Consider the following 18,876-nt stretch of genomic DNA (forward strand, 5'->3'; position numbering starts at 1 on the left):
AACACTTACACACTGTTGGTGGGAATGTAAAATGGTACAACCACTTTGGAAATTGATTTGGTGCTTCCTTAAAAAGCTAGAAATAGAAGTACCATATAATCCAGCTATCCTGCTCCTTGGAATGTATCCTAGAAAAATAAGAGCTGTCACAGGAATAGACATATGCACACCCACATTCATTACAGCACTGTTCACAATAGCAAAAATATGGAAACAACCTAGGTACCCATCAACGGATGAATGGATAAACGAATTATGGTATATCCACACAATGGAATAGTACACAATGATAAAGAACAACAAAGAAGCCGTGAAACATAACATGGTGGAATGTGGAGGGCATTATTCTAAGTGAATTTAGTCAGTCACAGAAGAACAAATATTGTATAAAACCACTATTATAAGAACTCAAGAAAAGGTTTAAACACAGAAGAAAACATTCTTTGATAGTTACTGGGGGGGAGGGAGGGTGAGTGTTATTCACTAACTAGACAGTAGACAAGTATTAGGTGAAGGGAAGGACAGCACACACTACAGGGGAAGTCAGCACAACTGGACTAAACCAAAGCTAAGAAGTTTCCTGAATACAAGCAAACACTTTGAGGGACAGAGTAGCAGGGGTAGGGATCTGGAGACCATGCTTTCAGGGGACATCTAGGTCAATTGGCATAACAAAGCTTACTAAGAAAATGTTCTGCATCCTACCTTGGTGAGTGGCATCTGGGGTCTTAAAAGCTTGCAAGCAGCCATCTAAGATGCATCAATTGGTCCCAACCACCTGGAGTAAAGGAAAATGAAGAACACCAAAGACACAAGGAAAGTAGTAGCCCAAGAGACAGAAAGGGTCACATAAACCAGAGACTTTATCAGCCTGAGACTAGAAGAACTAGATGGTGCCCAGCTACCATCAATGACCACCCCAACAGGGACCACAACAGAGAGTCCCTGATGGAGCAGGAGAAAGGTGGGGTGCAGAACTCAAATTCTAGTAAGAAGACCAGACTTAATGGTCTGACAGATTGGAGGAACCCCAGAAAGCACAGCCCCCAGATTCTCTATCAGCCCAGAACTAAAACAATTTCCAAGGCCAACTGTTCAGACAGGGATTGGACTGGACAGTGGGACATAAAGTGATACTTGTGAGGAGTGTGCCTCTTAGCTCAAGTAGATATAAGTAGATATAAGAGACTAAACGGGCAGCTTCTGTCCGGAGGTGAGATGGGAAGGCAGAGAGGGTTAGGAGCTGGTTGAATGGACGCAGGTTATCAGGTTGGAAAGGAGGAGTATGCTGTCACAGTAAGGGGAGAGCACTTAGAGTCACATAACAACGTATGCATAAATTTTTGTATGGGAAACTAACTTGAAATGTAAACTTCATTTAAAGTACTACAGTAAAAGAAATTTTTAGAAGGAAAAAAATTAAAAAAGAAGAAAGATCCAAAATAACTAACTTAAACCAACAACTTGAACAAATAGAAAAGGAAGAACAAAAGAAGCCAAAAGCTACAAGCAAAAAGAAATACTAAAGATCAGGGCAGAAATAAACAAAATTGAAAATAGAAAAACATTGAAAGAATTAACAAAACCAAAGGTTGGTTCTTTGAAAGGATCAATAAAATAAACAAACCATTGGCTAGACTGACAAAAGAAAAAGCCAGAAGAGGCAAATAACCAAATTAAGAAATGAAATTGGTGACAATTTCAACTGATCCAACAGAGATAAAGAAGATCATATCTGATTACTATGAAAAATTATACTCCAACAAATTTAAAAACTTAGATGAAATGACAATTTCCTAGAAACACACTACCTACCCAAACTAACATAAATGGAGGTAAAAAAATTTTAAACAGACCCAATAAACAAAAGAAGAGATCGAAGATGTCATCAAAAAACTGCCAACAACAAAAAAAGCCCAGGACCAGATGGAAAATTCTGGAAAATCCTACCAAACATTCAGAGAAGAGTTGACACCAATCCTACTCAAACTGTTTAAAAACATAGAAGAGGAGGGAACAACACAGAACTCTTTCTATGAAGCCAGCATAACCCTGATACCTAAACCAGGCAAAGCCATGACAAAAAAAAAAAAAAAAAAGGAAAATTACAGATGCAAAATAATTGCAGATGCAAAAATTTTTAACAAAATTCTAGCCAACAAACTTCAACAACATATCAAAAGAATCATACACCATGATCGAGTAGAATTCATACCAGGATTACAAGGGTGTTTTAACATTTAAAAAATCAATCAATGTAATTCACCACATAAATAAAACAAAGGAAGAGAACCATATGATCATATCAATCGATGAAGAATAGGGATTCAATAAAATTCAACACCCTTTCCTGAGAAAAACACTCAGCAAAATAGGAATTGAAGGGAAATTACTCAACATAATTAAGGGCATGTATGAAAAACTAACAGCCAACATTATACTCAATGGAGAAAGGCTGAGAGCCTTCCCTTTGAGAACGGGAACAAGACAAGGATGCCTATTATCACCACTTTTATTAAACACTGTACTGGAAGTCCTAGCTACAGCAACAAGACAAGAAAGAGAAATAAAAGTTATGCAAATCGGAAAGGAAGTAAAACTATCTCCATTTGCAGATGCAATGATCCTGTACATAGAAGACCCTAAAGAGTCCACAAGAAAACTTCTGGAACTAATAGAATAATATAGCAACATTGCTGGGTACAAGATCAACACACAAAAATCAGTTGGGTTCCTCTACACTAACAAAGACTACTCCAAAAAAGAAATCAAGAAAACAATACCATTTACAGCAGCTCCCAAATCGATAAAATACCTAGGAATAAACCTAACCAGGGACATAAAAAACTTACACAATGAAAATTATAAAACACTACTACAAGAGACTAAAAGAGACCTACAAAAATGGAAAGACATCCGTGCTCATGGTTTGGAAGGCTTAATATAGTGAAAATGTCAATACTACCTGAAGCGATCTACAGATAGTATGCAATCCTGACACAAATCTCAACAACATTCTTTACTGAAATGGAAAAACAAATGACCAACTTCATATGGAAAGGAAAGAAACCACAAATAGCCAAAGCAATATTGAAGAAAAAGAAGAAAACAGGAAGCCTCACACTCCCTGATATCAAAACATACTATACAGCCACTGTAATCGAAACAGCTTGGTATTGGTTCAACAATAGACACATAGACCAGTGAAATAGAATTGAGAACTCAGAATTAAACCTAGCCATCTATGGACAACTGAGTTTTTACAAGGGGCCAGTCAGAGTCCATTGAGTGGGTCAGAAACAGTCTTTTTAAGAAATGGTGCTGGCAAAACTGGATATCCACCTGCAGAAAAATGAAACAGGACTCATACCTCACACCATACACAAAAACCAACTCAAAATGGATCAAAGACCTAAATGTTAAACCTAAAACCATAAAATCCTGGAAGACAACACATGGAGAAAACTTTCAGACCTAACCTTTTGTAAAAATAGGATAACAAACATTACAAAAAAATGCATAAATAGAAAAAGACAAAATAGATAAATGGGACCACATAAAAATTAAAAACTTATCAAAAGACTTTATTAAAAGAGTATATAGACAACCTACAGACTGGGAAAAAAATCTTCAGAAATGACTTATCTGATAAGGGTCTAATCTGTAAAGTCTACAGAAAACTTCAACAACTCAACAACAAAAAGATAAACAACCCAATCACAAAATGGGCAAAGGACATGAACAGAACCTTCACCAAAGAGAACATCCAAGCAGTCAACAAACATATGAAAAGATGTTCATGATCATTAGCTATTACAGAGATGCAAATCAAAACTACGATGAGATACCATCTTACCCTGGCTAATATGGCACTTTAAAAAAAAACAAACAGATAACAATCAATGTTGGCGAGGATGTGGGGAGTTGGGATCCTTATCCATTGCTGGTGGAACTGTAAAATGGTACAACCACTATGAAAAATGGTATGGTGCTTTCTCAAAAAAACAAGAAATAGAAATACGCTATGATCCAGCAATCCCACTACTAGGTACATACTCTAGAGACCTAAAAATAATAACACAAACAGATATACATACACCTATGTTCATTGCTGCTTTATTCACAATAGCCAATAAATGGAAACAACAGAAGTGTCCATTAACAGAAGAATGGATAAGCAAATTGGGGTACGTACATATAATGGAATACTATGGAACCACAAAAGACAATGATGAGTCTGTGAAACATATTATAACATGGATGGATCTGGAGGGCATAATGCTAAGTGAAATAAATCAAGCATATAAAGATAAATATATCCCCCATTAACATAAACTCACACCCCTCTAAGTTTCCTATCTAATCTTTCAAGTTGCTGTCATCACTTTCATCCCACATTGATAGTGCCTTGCCCTGTTGTTAGTTGCCTGCCATCAGCTCCGACTCATGGTGACCTTATGTATCACTGAACGAAGCATTGCCCAGTCCTGCACCATCTTCATGATCTTTGGTATGTTTGAGCCCATTGTTGCAGCTATTGTGTCGATCCGTCTTTTTGAGGGCTCCCCTCATTTTCACTGTACTAACACTGTAGTTTTTGAGTCACCAGTGACCTTTGTGGTGTCAAATCCCATACACACTGTTGTGTCCTCTTCTTATTCAAGCTCTCAGCAGCTCTCCCGCTGGGTCCTCCTCTCCCCCAGCTCTGAAGTGCCATACTCTCCTGACTTTGCTTTTCCTTCACTTTTGCTAGCTTCACCTCCTCTGCCATCTCTCTAAAGGTTGAGGTACCCCAGAGCTCAGCCCTACACCCTCTTCTCTCACTCTACTTTCTCCCTAGGGATCTCACCCAAACCCAAGTCTTTTAAAGCCATGTACATTCTGATATCTCCCCGATGAATCTCTCTCACCCTGACCTCTCCCTTGACCTCCAAACTGATAGATGACCTCTCCACATGCATATCTAACAGACACCTCCTCCAAGGTCAGATTCTCTAGGAAATGAGGGTTTGCGTGCAGGAAGTTTACTGGGAGGTACTCTCGAGAACACCACTTTTCTAGGGGGTGGTAGGAGAATTGGTCAGATGAAGAGGTTAAACTGCAATGTAGTTTCAATACAGGCCCCCGTCAATCCCATGGGAAGCTCTGGGGTTGGGATGGCCCTTCAGAGTTTGGGCAGCGGGTTCTGTGGGGACAGCTCAGCATGCAGCATCAGCTGGAGTGGCTCAAAGGACAAGTAAAGGCCAGTTCTCTCAGCAGGTCCACTGCTTTGCATGCCCAGCAGCTGATGCTGCTCTCAGTTAGAACCTTGGTGAGGTCTGTTGGCCAGAACACCTGCAAGTGTTCTCTCCAAGGGCTGCTTGGCTCTCTTTGCAGCATGGTGGCAGGCTTCAGTGGCAAACATCATGAGACAGAGCTTGGGGAAGCCGTGTCACCTCATATGACCACTCAAAAGTTACACTGTGTCATTTCTACCATACTCTAATAGTTGAGACAGTCAGAAAGGCCCACCCAAATTCAAAGGGAGGGGACAAAGAGCCCACGTCTTGCTGGGGGAGTGTCAACATTCTGGAAGAGCAGGTGGGATGGGAAATAATTGCTGCAGTTATTTTTGGAAGATTCACATCCCCCACATGCACAATATACTCACTCACTCCCTGCCCCCCTCCCCACCATCAAAGTCTCATCCCACTTCTGTATCAGGTTCGGGCTCAAAGTCCAGGACTGCATTGTTGAAATCAGGCCCAGGTGCAGTTGAGGCTCCTCAGGTACAGCTCTTTGGGTACTGTTCCTCTCCATCTGAAGACCTATAAACTATAGAGAAATATTATCTGCTCCCCACATGCCCAAGAGAAAATAATGGGACAGGCATAGGATAACAATTACCCGTTGCCGTCCAGTTGATTTCTACTCACAGAGACCCTGTAGGACAGAGTAGAATGCCGCATAGGGTTTCTAAGGAGTGGCTGGTGGATTTGAACTGCTGACCTTGTGGTTAGCAGCTGAGCTCTTTGCCACTGTGACACCAGGATAACCATTAGACACCCCCTATTTAGGAAAGAGGGAAAGGGAAAGCACACAATAGTCACTGTTCATAGCAATTCTGAAGTCCAGCTGGACACATGTTGCCAGTTCTTATAGGCTCACTCTTACTGCCTAGGAATTATTCTCCTCCAACTGCTTCCAGAACCCGGAAGGCCTACCATTTGCTGTAATTCATTCTTAATGGTCGGAGAAGCAAGCTGCAATAAAGTGTCCTTTCCTTTGGAGAGGATGTCCTGACACACTGAAGGACACTGAGCTCCTAAAAACTTCCCCAATAAAATGGGTCCAAGAATCTTGATAGGGTTTAATCTCCGACTAAAGTACATGTGCCTTACTTAAGCTCCAATGTTTTTGTCACTTCTTGCTCAACTGGTCTAATTAATGTAATATCATCGATACAGTAGATCAGTGTGATATTCTGGAAGTCCATACAGTCCAGGCTCTTTTGGATTATATTATGACAGAGAGTGGGAGAATTAACATAGGCCTGGGGAAGACTGTAGATGGGTGCTTTTGTTTGTCACACGTTTCTATGAACTGCTCTGATCTTCCTTTGTGATAAGGGTATAAAAGAATGCATTCACCAGCTCAATGGCCATATATATTATCTCTGAACCATATTAATCTGCTCTATCAAAGATACCACATCTAGCACAGTGTTCATGGTTAAGACTGTGGTAGTCCACTGTCATCTGACATGCTCCATTCTAAATTTTGTAGGGGCCAGACTGATGAGTTAGATGAGGATATAATGAGGACAACCACTTAGGTATTCTTTAGATCTTCAGACATGACTCTAAAAATCTGCCATTCTCATTGGGTTGCAATATTTCTACTGATTTGCTTTCTTATCTGGGGAAAGGGAGGCAGTTTCACAGGCTTCTGCTTGGCCTTCTCCACAACAATAGTTCTTACCCTACAGGCCAAGGACCATTTTCATCCATTCTGATTATACATTCAGGGACAGGGGAAATGATCACTGGGTACCTTCATGGACCCACTGTGAACCAAACCTGGAACAGGACACCATTTTTTATCTCAATCCCATTCCCCTTCACCCTAAAAGAGGGACCATAATGACACTTTGGATCCCCAGATATCAACGTCCACTTGGATTCATGTGTAACAGCCCTCTAAATGTCTGTGTATTTCTCCTTCACCCAAGTAAATGGTTGTAGGTTCCTTTGGGGAAGTGATGAAATAATCATACCCTTTCTCCTGGGCCCCAGCCTCTCCTTCAGTCAATGGAGTCTGGGTATGAAAACTGGGTCAGGACTGGAAATCGGGCAAGGTATCATGAATTTTGGGGAGTCGTTGCTCTAGTGATCATCCATCCTTGTTTTTTTTTTTTTTTTATTGAGAGTAATATCCTTGTTGGCTGTCCATCTATCTTGCCCTAATAGATGCCTCTATTAACTATCTCCATAGCTATTTATAGGTGTCATGGATTAGATTGTGTCCCTCCAAAGTATGTGTTGGAATCCTAACTGCTATATCTGTGGATGTAATTTAATTTAATGTAATATAATCACTTTCCATAATGCAATCAACTAATCAGTTGATATCAGTGTAGAGTGGATCCTAAACCTAATTAGTTCTGAGTTACATAGACAGCAGCATACAAACACAGACACAAAGGGAAGACAGATGCTATCTCACACAATGGAGGCAGATGAATCTACAAAGCCCAGGAACTCCAAGGATTGCAACTACTAGAAGCTGAAATTGACAAAGAAGGATCTCTCCCCTAGACCAAAAAACTCGTTGCCATCGAGTCGATTCCGACTCATAGTGACCCTGACTCTACAGAGCCACCTCTAAATTCAAATTTCTAGCCTCCAGAACTGTGAGAAAATAATTTCTGTTCTTTAAAGCCATGCAGTTGTTGTATTTCTGTCACAGCAGCACTGGATAGCTAGGACAATAGGTCAGGCCCCCTGTTGCTACTCTGCCCTTGCCACTCACTATGATCATTCCCCCCACTTTATTTCTGATGGTTATGGGCTGCCACCTGGTTTATATTATTTTGGACTCTTACTAACCCCATTGCCATTAGGGAGCCAAGTTCTATAACAGCAACTCCTACTTACAAAGGACAGCTGTAACTGAACTTGTCAACGATGCTGGTGCCCTCACACCAGGGCTTCCTTGTTGCTCTGGGAGATGGAATATCCTCTGGGCCCTCCTGTGGAACATAGTCTGCTGGTAGGTTTTCCAGCCTAACACACAATATCCTCCATAGCAAGCCATTCTGTGAATCCTTTGATCCCTTTTCCCACACCCACCATACATTTCTACGCCGCTCTATGTGGACCATCACTTTCCCTAAGATTTCAAGAGCCATCTATCTCCCAGGGTCCTTTCCAGGGAATTAAATTCTGTCTCATGGGAGAGTGTTCCCATGCCAATAGCCTTCTCCACCTTCCTTTATGTTCCACGGTTCTTGATCTTGCACCCTCAGATCTGGTCCACACACTTTCTCCCAGCTTCTGTGCGTACACAGTTGTTAGGTCATGCACCTCCTTCAAGATGTCATTCCTTTCTTTCTGTGTCATGTGCTGTCCTTCCTGAGTGGGGTTAGGCTGTGACTTGGTTATTTGTCTGGTGGCCAGGAGGGGAGGTAGGGGTAGATCCTGAGGGAGGTTCATGTATCAGCAAGACAGAGGCCTCTGCATCATCTTCAAGAAAGGAGAGAGTGATTGCCTTTAAAGAGGAAGAGAGGGTCACTTTTGCAGGCTGGCTCAGAAGTATCTAGGGTCTCAAGGTTGTTGAAGGCATTGACACAGATATCTAATCTCAAATTCTCACTCCTTCCTAATCAGGACCTTGACCTTGGTATATAGCCCACCTGCTGGGGTTGAGAAGTCAACCTCTCTACAGCTTCCGTAATTATCTTCATTTCGCCCTGGGTGGGTCCTCAGTTTTTCTGCCCTCTAGCTGTAGGTTATGAGAGTCTCATCTTATGCTGCCAAGCAGGGCCTCTGACTTTCACATTTCACCTTCCTCAGCAGTTGTTCTTGTCTTTCTCCAAGGCAATGCATCGCTAACACTCAGCAGCAGCCATTTATTCCTTGGCCTTATAATGACTATTTCCCCTACAGCTTTCAAATGCCTGAGATATTGCACCACCAGTGAAAGTTTTAACCATCTCTCTGCATAGGTGCAGTGGGAGAGGGGCTTCCCTCTAGGTGCGGGTCGTCATGTCCAGGTAACAGGTGACTCAGGTCCAAAATCCTATTTTAAGATCTACTTCCTAGGACCACTTCTGGCACCAACTGCCTTAGTTTGGGTTTTCAGGAACCAAGCTCTGAGATGGAGGGTTGTGGGCAGGCAGTTTCCTGGGAGATGCTTCTAGGAACAACACCTGTGATGGAGGGAGGGCAACAGGACTGAGTATAGGGAGACACTGAGTTCTGATGAATCACAACAGAGGGTCAGCTGATCCCACGAGGAGCTTTGGAGTTGCACTGGCCCTTCATAGTTGTCCTAAACTGAGCCAAGGGGGCAGGCATTTATACATCACTGGCTGTGAGCTGCCCCAGGGAGAGGGGTGTAAACCTGAGAGTCAGCTCCCTTCTGCAAAGGCCAAGTGCTGGGGAGGGACTCAGCTGTGAACTGTCAGCAGCCAACACTCCTGGCAGTGGGGGAATGTGCAGCTCAGCCCTGAAGGGGATCTGTGGAGCGCACCACAGCATCCACTACACACTGCAAATGTAGATTTTTACAAAACTAAATTCCAAATGTTCTCACTTCTTTAAACTCTTTCCTTCTCGAGATTGCCTCAGCTCAGTAAATAGTACCGATAGCCACTCAATGTCTGACATCAAAACCTCACAGTCATCCTTGTTTCCTCCATTTCCCTTCCCATCGCCAGTCCAATCAGCAGTAAATATCACTGGTTCCACCTCCAGAACATGTCTCCAATCTGTCCACTTTCTCCCTCTCCCCACTGCCACCATTGTGTGCCATGTCACAGGCCTGTCACTGGGACCCTGATATGGCTTCCTAACTGTTCCCTTCTTCAACAATACGTTCTCCACGCCCTAGCCAGGGTAACATTTGAAAAACATAAATCAGATTGTGACATCCCCTCACTTAAAACCCTTCAATAATTTCTCACCCCTATAGGTTTCTCACGGCCCCATGTGATCCTGCTCCTCTTCCGTCATCCGCCACCTCTGTCTCACACGCTGGCCAGCAAGCTCACAATCTCCTTTCTCTCCCATGATCCTCCCACCCTCTTCCCCACCTTTGGGCCTTTGCAGATGTTCTTCTCTCTATGTGTAATGCTCTCACCTACCCCTGCAATTCTTCTTGTCTTAGGTTTCTTCAGAGAAACAGAACCAACAGGATATGCAGAGATTTCTTTTAAGGAATTGGCTCATACGATTGTGGGGGCTGGCAGGCCCAAAATCTGGAAGTTAGGGGACAGGCTGGAAACTCAGGAAGTCTTTGTCCAAAATCAGTAGGCCTGGCAGAGGTTTGAAAAACTAAGGCAGAATTCCTTCTCCCTCGGGATACCTCAGGTCCCTGGGGGGCACAAATGGTTTACACTGGACAACTGACCTAAAGGTTAGCGATTTGAATCCACCCAGCAGTACCGTGGGAAGGAAAGCCTGGCCATCTGCTTCTGTAAAGATCACAGCCAGGAAAACCCCGTGGAGCAGTTCTTCTCTGTAACACATGGGGTGGCCATGAGTCAGAATCAACGTGACGGCAACGGGTTTGTTTTGTTTTCCAAGAAACCCGTTTTTGCTCTTAAGGTCTTCAACCAATTGGACGAGGCCCACCCACATTATGAAGGGTAATCTGCTTTACTTAAGGCCAACTGAGTGTAAATGTCAATCACATGTAACTACCTTCACAGCAACACCTGACTAATGTTTGACCAAATAACTGGGCACCATAGCCAGGCCAACTTGACACAAATTTAACCATCACACTTCCGGTGGCTGATTTACCTACATGCTTCAGGTCTCAGCCGAAATGGTATTCCTCAGAGGGATGTTCCCTGAACACTCTGAAGTGACATCCCAGTCACGACTACTGCCTTTATCCTCTTTATGGCACATATCACCACCTGTAATTGTTGTGTTACTTTTCCTTACTTGCTTATTGTCTATTTTTTCATCTAGAATGTAAGTTCCATGAGGGCAGAAAGCATGGCCCTCTTCCATATTGCCAGATCCCCAGGGCCCAGCACACACACTCCGTCAGTGAATACATTTACCCTTTGCCAGCTACAATTTCTATTGCTTAAATTATTTTCCTATAAACTAAGGATCACAACAGAAGATGTTTATACTGAGTAATAAAAGTGCATTCCAAATTCAGTTATTTTTTTGCTTGTACCTTAAACGATGCAAATATTTGGACAACTAGCTTTAAGTAAAAAAAAAAGTTTGCAGTTTTTCAAATTCTCCCCCTTGTCAACCACCCCTAGCCAACAGAGACAGGTGTTTCAAGGTGGTTGCCATGGTAACCTGAAGCCTGTTTTCTTTCCTTTTTATTTGTGGTGCAGGAGACTGAGGGACTCAGGCAGCAGGGAAAGTCTGCGGTTTGGCGAAGATCTTTTGAAAGCTTGATGTGGCGCCACTGTCTGGGGTTTCTAGAATAAAAATTCTGACCACAGGGCTTGTGGAGTTGCTAAGATAAGACTACATGCCTGGCTGGGACCAAGAGCAGATGGATTCCCGATTTCCAGAAGCCAGAGACATAGGTGCTTACTGTAGGAATTCCATGGCCAGGGACCCCGCTCATTAATTCCCTCTGTACGTTAAGAACTTGCCACCCCGTTGGCTTTGAAACCCTCCTCAGAAAAACATCCCCTTTCAGACCTAGAGCAGCTTTGGTGTTTCGAAGTTATCTTTCAAAAATGACTACGAAATTAGATTTTCCTCCAGGAATTTCTCAAGAGAGCACTGGAATTTCCCTCGGAAAAACTAGGCACTCAAGTCTGGGAGAATCCAGGATACCTGGCGAAATCAAAGGGTACCTTGGTAGACAGAGCCAGTCAGCCAAAACAAAACTCCCTTCTGGTAGAAGGAGGTATCCGCACACCGAGGCTGCCCTGTGATCCTCCTGGTTGTGCGATATTTCTCTACAGTTTGACACTCCTGAGTGAGGCACAGGACTTCTTCACGCAGACACGGAGTATCTCAGTTTCCTTGTGCTGCTGTAACAGAAACACCACAAGAGGGTGGCTTTAAAGAACAGAAATTTATTTTCTCAGTTCAGGAGGTTAGAAGTCTGAATTGGCTGTGTCGATTTCTTCTGTGGGCCTCTCTCCTAGTTTCTGGTGCCAGCCAGCAACCCTTGGTGTTCCTTTGCTTGTAGACAATCCTCACATGGCATCTGTCTTCCTCCTGTGTGTGTCTCTGTGTCTACTCAGCTCTTTTTATAAGACACACTCAAACATGATTAGGTTTAGGACCCACCCTACTCTGGTAGCACTTCATTAACATAAAAAAAGAAAACACCTACTTCCTAACAGGGTCATATTTACAAGTACAAGGACTTCAACACAGATTTTGGGGGACACAGTTTAATCCATAACATGGAGTCTGGCTTAAATGAGACTCAGGGAAAATGACAGTGTCTCTGGAATTTCCAGCAGTCTCCTTCCTATTTCTTCATCTTCCCTTCCCATTCCTTCCCTTCCCTTTCTTTCCCTCTCTGCCTTCTCTTTCCAAAATTCTTCTCTTCTTGCTATCTCACTTTCTGTCTCTGTTTTCTTTCTCATTCTTGTGTCAATCTTTATTATTCTCTTTCTTCTTCCCTACATCCATCTCTCCTCCTTCCCTTTCCACTTTCTACATTTTTTCTACTCTCTCCAACTTAGGATGATTGTCCACTTTTGATTGTGGCCCCTTTGTAGGTGTAGAAACTTCCACTGACACCCGACTCATAGGTCCCCAGTGAATGGGGAGCTGCTCCAGGGGCTTCGCCCCCACTGAGCCTTTAGATTGCTATGCACCCTTTAAAAATTCAAACTCCTCACCTAGGGTCCTTACAGACTAACTGTTCCTTAGAAGTTTTAGAGGTCTCTGGGTGCAGTTTAATTCTGTGTGTGCCAATGACACGTCCAACAATCCCTTGGCGGATGATGGCATCTCCAGGAGTTGGCTTTCTCGCCACTGAGGTTAGCCTAGTTTTAACACGCCAGTTGATAGCTATAAAATAGCAATTCTGGAAGTCCCGCTCAAGGAACACTATATATGAACACATCATTAAAACAGTATATTGCAAAGTCAACATATGATTATAATTGTTGGCCTATTAAATACTGAAGGTTTTGAAACCTCAGTGGAATCTAAATGGTGTTGTGTTAAATTGGAAGAGAGAATGTTACAAATGCTGTAATAAGGTCATTTTGCTGTGTTCATGGTTTTTGCCAGTATTTTCCTGTAAGTACACAAAAAGTATATGATATATTGTATTTTATTATGTATATAAATATATAAAAACATATACAGTGAAACCTGCAAGAGCCGCAACTCGACGGGACTGCCTTGTTTTTCCGGGTCTCGCAAGTTTTCTGCCTTTGACAGGGTGCAGTCTTACTACCTTTCTATTAGTGGAAAATATTTGAGTTTTCCTGTTCTGACAGGTTTCCACCTTACACAGTTCCGGCTTGAGAGAGAGGCATCCCCTGGGTGGCACAAACAGTTAGGCGCTCAACTACGAGCTGAAAAGTTGGCAGTTCAAACCCACCCAGAGGTGCCTTGGAAGACAGACCTGGTGATCTGCTTCTGAAAGGTCACAGCCTTGCAAACACTATGGAGCAGTTCTACTCTGCGTAAATGAAGTCACCACGAGGTGGAATCAACTCAACAACAACTAACAACAACAGTATATTCATACAAGTGTGTGTGTGTATACCTACATGCACATATGCATGCACATATATACACATATATACAATGCATGCATGTGAAGTGTGATCATAAGTTGACTTGGCACAATCTGTGGTGGCTTATAGAATGGCCCTAGATCAGTTTCTACAGGGCCTCTACATCCTTTGGAACAATGACCACATTGCTCAATTCGGACAGAGGCTGCCAAGGTGGCTGCAACACCCATGTGAATGTACGAGTTATGGTGCATAAAATGTATTTATATCATGACTCATATATTAAAGGGCCATCATACGAAGTAAGTCAATAAACTTTTATTGAGCAGTGTGGGGTGGAGGGATAAAAGATGAGGAATGCACAGTCTCCTGTCCTCAGAGAATCATAACAATATGTTATTGTACCCTTCTCTTGGCAAGTGAGTGACTCTGCCCAAATGTGGAAAAATATTTAAGTCAGTTCAAAACTAATAGGGCTGTTGGCTCTGAATTCAGGACAAACAAACCTCTGCCCAAAGAGAAATCAGATCCACTGCCTTTTTGATCTAACTCAGCAAAGCCAAGTTCTCAGAGTTTGAATGCCTGTCTTAGTCATTTAGTGCTGCCATAACAGAAATACCACAAGTGGATGGTTTTAACGAAGAGAAGTTTATTTCTTCACAGTCAAAGTAGGCTAAAAGTCCAAATTCAGGGTGTCAGCTCCAGGGGAAGTCTTTCTCTCTGTTGGCCTTCTCATCAGTGTTCCCCTGGACTAGGAGCTTCTTTGCACAGGGACCCTGGTCCAAAGGACGCACTCTGCTCCCACCACTGCTTTCTTGATGGTATGAGGTCCCCCTGTCTCACTGCTCACTTCTGTCTTTTGTATCTCAAGACATTGCCTCAGGATACAATCCAGTCTTGCAGACTGAGTCCTGCCTTACTAACACAACTGCCACCCATCCTCCCTCATTAACATCATAGAGGCAGGATTTACAATTTATAGGAAAACCACACAATACCAGGAATCATGGCCTAGCCAAATTGATACACACATTTTGGGGGGGACATAATTCAAACCATGACACTACCTCACTCATAAGCACCCTCAAATGAACTCCATTCTCCTGACACCACACTGATCACAAACAAAACCTCAGACTTCCATTGCTGGTGCTTTGTGTGCACGTTGCTGGGTCAATCCAGAATGAATGCTCCTTTGTGGTTTTTCTCTTCTCAGGCCAGAGTGACCAGCGATGGATCTGTCTTCACACAGCCAGCTTCCAGGTGTGAGCTGGACTCTCACACGGCTGTCTTAGGATGTCTCATGAGATAAACCAAGGAGGAATATACATTGTAAAAGAACAGGAAATCATGGAACTAAACTGAGTAGGTATGAAAAAGAACCAACAAGAAAACTTGGAATTGAAAAGCAAAGTCATTAAGATAAAAAACTTGAAACACTGGATAAACACTAGAGTTCAAGGATGCAAACAGAGGATTAGTGAATTGGAAGGTGGGGTGAAAGAATTCAAACGAGCCCTGGTGGCAAAGTGGTTAAGTGCTAGGCTGTTAAACGAAAGGTCAGCGGTTTAAACCCACCAGCTGTTCCGTGGGAGAAAGATGTGGAAGTCTGCTTCCATAAAGATTTACAGCCTTGGAAACCCTGTGGGGCAGTTCTATTCTGTCCTATAGGGTCCATATGAGTCGGAATCAGCTCTGCAGCAAAGGGTTTTGTTTTGGGATATGAAAGAATTGCTATGATGCTAGAAGCTATGCCACCAATATTTCAAATACCAGTAGGGTCACTCATGGTGGACAGGTTTCAGTGGAGCTCCCAGACTAAGACAGACTAGGAGGAAAATCCTGGTGATCTACTTCTGAAAATTAGCCATTGAAAACCCTATGGATTACAGCAGAGTATTGTCCAGTATAGTGCTGGAAGATGAGTCCTCTAGGTTGGAAGGCACTCAAAATACACAGTGGCCACAGCAGTGGACTCGAGCATACCAATAATCGTGAAGATGGCACAGAACAGGGCAGTGTTTCATTCTGTTATACATAAGGTCACCATGAGTCAAAGCTGAATTTAGCCAGAGGGCAGTATAGAGATCTAAAAGAAAAAAAAAGAAAACTACAATGTAGTTGAGAGAGTACAGACAGTTTGAAAAGTGTCAACTTTTGTCTAGTAGGGTCTCTAGAGGATGAGAATAAAAGAAATGGCAGAACAGCCATATTTGAAGAGGTCATGGCTAAGGATATCCAAGAATTGAAAAAAAAATGAGTCCTTAGATCAAACTCACTGTAAATAGCGAACAGAATAAATAGAAGTAAATCCACACTTCACACATTATAGTGAAACTGTAGAACATCAAGAATGAAGAGAAAATCTCAGCAGCAATCAAAGATAAAAGTCAGATGACCCCCAAAGGAATAACAACTAGTCTGACAGCAGACGTGGGAAGGAAATAGAGTAATATCTATAAAATTCTGAGAGAAGACACACCTGCTTTTGTTTACATCATCTTTTAATGTCTGTTACGGATTACATCGTGTCTCCCAAAAGATAGATATGTTGAAGCCCTAACCCCTGTACCTGTGTGACCCTGTTTGGAATAGGGTCTTTAAAGATGTTATTAGTTAAATTGACATGAGGTCATACTGGAGTAGGGTGGGTCCTAATCCAATATGAGCAATATCCTCATAGAAGAAGAGACACAGAGACAGGGAGACAGAAGAGGATGCCATGCAATGCTGCAGCTGCAAGCCAAGGAACACCTGGAGCCACCAGAAAACAGGTGAGAGGCATGGAACAGCTTCTGAGACTTAGAAGGAATCAACACCGCCAATACCCTGATTTGGACGTCTAGCCTCCAGAATAACAACAGCAATGAAAAAAACAAACCCATTGCCATCGAGTCAATTCTGACTCATAGTGACCCAACAGGACAGAGTAGATCTGCCCCATAGGGTTTCCTAGGAGTGGGTGGTGGATTTGAATTGCCAAACTTTTGGTTAGCAGCCAGTCTCTTAACCACTGTGCCACTAGGGCTCCAGAATAATAAGACGACAAATTTTGGTTCTTATAAGCCGCCCAACTTGTGGTATTTCGTTACAGCAGCTCTAGGAGGCTGAGACATGCTCCGTGGAAAATACCCTGGGAGGTTCAATGCAGCCGTCCCCAGAGTCTCCCCTCACAGATAGGGTCGCTTCCATGCATAGGGCTCCTGCCCGGGCCTGCTCATCTCAGCAAGTGGCCCCAGCCTCACGCATTTTTACAAAAGCCAGAAGCCTGAGAATCAGCCCTGAATCCTTTCAGCCCAGAGACAGGGCATCCCCAAGTCCTGTCACTTTCTGACCAGTCTGTCCCTCTTCTCCCTCCCAGCAGATACTGTCCCAGTTTAGGCTCATTGCGATAGCCTCCTGGGCTAGCCTCGCTGCCTATGGCTACCATGTTACTGTCAGAGGGACCCTTTTAAGATCACCTATCTAATTCTTCCAGTTGCCATCAAGTAGACTCTTTCATTGCTGCTCAAAGCCCATCCCTGCTACAGTATCAGCAGGACAGAGCCCAGCTCTCCCTCTTCTCCTCAAGGCCACAAACTCCTCCAGCCCTGTCCTTCCTGCCCCCTCCTGCACCCTGCCCATGCTGGCCTGTGGGCCCCCAACTCTCTAAACCAGGGGTCCACAAACCATAGTCCACAGTCCCAATCCTGCCTGCTGCCTGTTTTTATCAATAAAGTTTTATTGGAACAAGCCATACTCATTCATTTATGTATTCTTTATAGCCGCTTTCACACTACAATGGCAGAGTTGAGTAGTTGGACGGGACTGCATGGTCTGTAAAGCCAAAAATATTTACCCTTTGACCCTTCACAGAAAAAGTTTGCCAACCCCTGCTCTAAGTTCTCTGATGCCCCTGGGTTTTCTGTGTGCTGTTCCCTTGGCCTGACCTGCCATTTTCTGCCCATTTATAAAGCCTGTCCCCCAGTGCCCTCAGTTGTCACTCTGAGTGGCACTGGGGGTGGGTGTTATAAACAGGCAGAGACCACTCTGACGCAGCTCTCACAGCACTGCAACCTCGATGGTCAGGTCTATCTCTTGGTACGCTGTGAGCTCCTTATAGGCAGGGACCCAACTATCCCTCAGCTCTGTTCTTAGCACAGTGCCAACCCTAAGTGGGCATTCAACTTAGGTTGATAGAAGGAGTGAATGGAGGAGAGAGAACAAACCTTCCAGGGCCTGGTGGCCTGATGTCTTTCACCCGTGACAACACGAGCTCACCTGTCCGGGGAGGTACAGAGCCTTCGTCTTAGTTACTGTGGGGTGGGTTGCTACTTGTGGCTGTCACTGGGTCATTGCCACATGTCCGCTTCCTCCTCCATCCAGCTCATGGCTCATTGGGCCAGCCATGCTGCTTTAGTTCTCCAACAACAAGTGCTGAGCTTGAACTGTGAGGGTCACTCATGGCTGGCTCTTCAGATGGTGTCTCTCCACCCCAATTACGCCTTATCCTTGCAGACTGTCATAGTTATCTACTGTTGCCATAACAGAAACGCCACAAATGGATGGTTTCAACAAAAAGAAGTTTATTCTCTCATGGTCTAGTAGGCTAGAAGTCCAAATTCAGAGAATCAGCTCCAGGGGAAGGCTTTCTCTATCAGCTCTGGAGGAAGGTCCTTCTCTTCAATCTTCCCTTGGTCTGGAAGCATCTCAGCACAGGAACCTCAGGTCCGAAGGACACACTCTGCTCCCAGCACTGCTTTCTTGGTGGTATGCGGTCCCCAATTGTCTGCTTGCTTCCCTTTCCTTTTATCTCTTGTAAGATAAAAGGTGGTGCAAGCCACACCCCAGGGAAACCCTCTGTCTTAGTCATCTAATGCTGCCATAACAGAAATACCACAAGTGGATGGTTTTAACGAAGAGAAGTTTATTTCTTCACAGTCAAAGTAGGCTAAAAGTCCAAATTCAGGGTGTCAGCTCCAGGGGAAGTCTTTCTCTCT

The sequence above is a fragment of the Trichechus manatus genome, unplaced genomic scaffold (assembly GCF_000243295.1).
Source record: "Trichechus manatus latirostris isolate Lorelei unplaced genomic scaffold, TriManLat1.0 scaffold00019, whole genome shotgun sequence".
NCBI classification, from domain to species: Eukaryota; Metazoa; Chordata; class Mammalia; order Sirenia; family Trichechidae; genus Trichechus; species Trichechus manatus.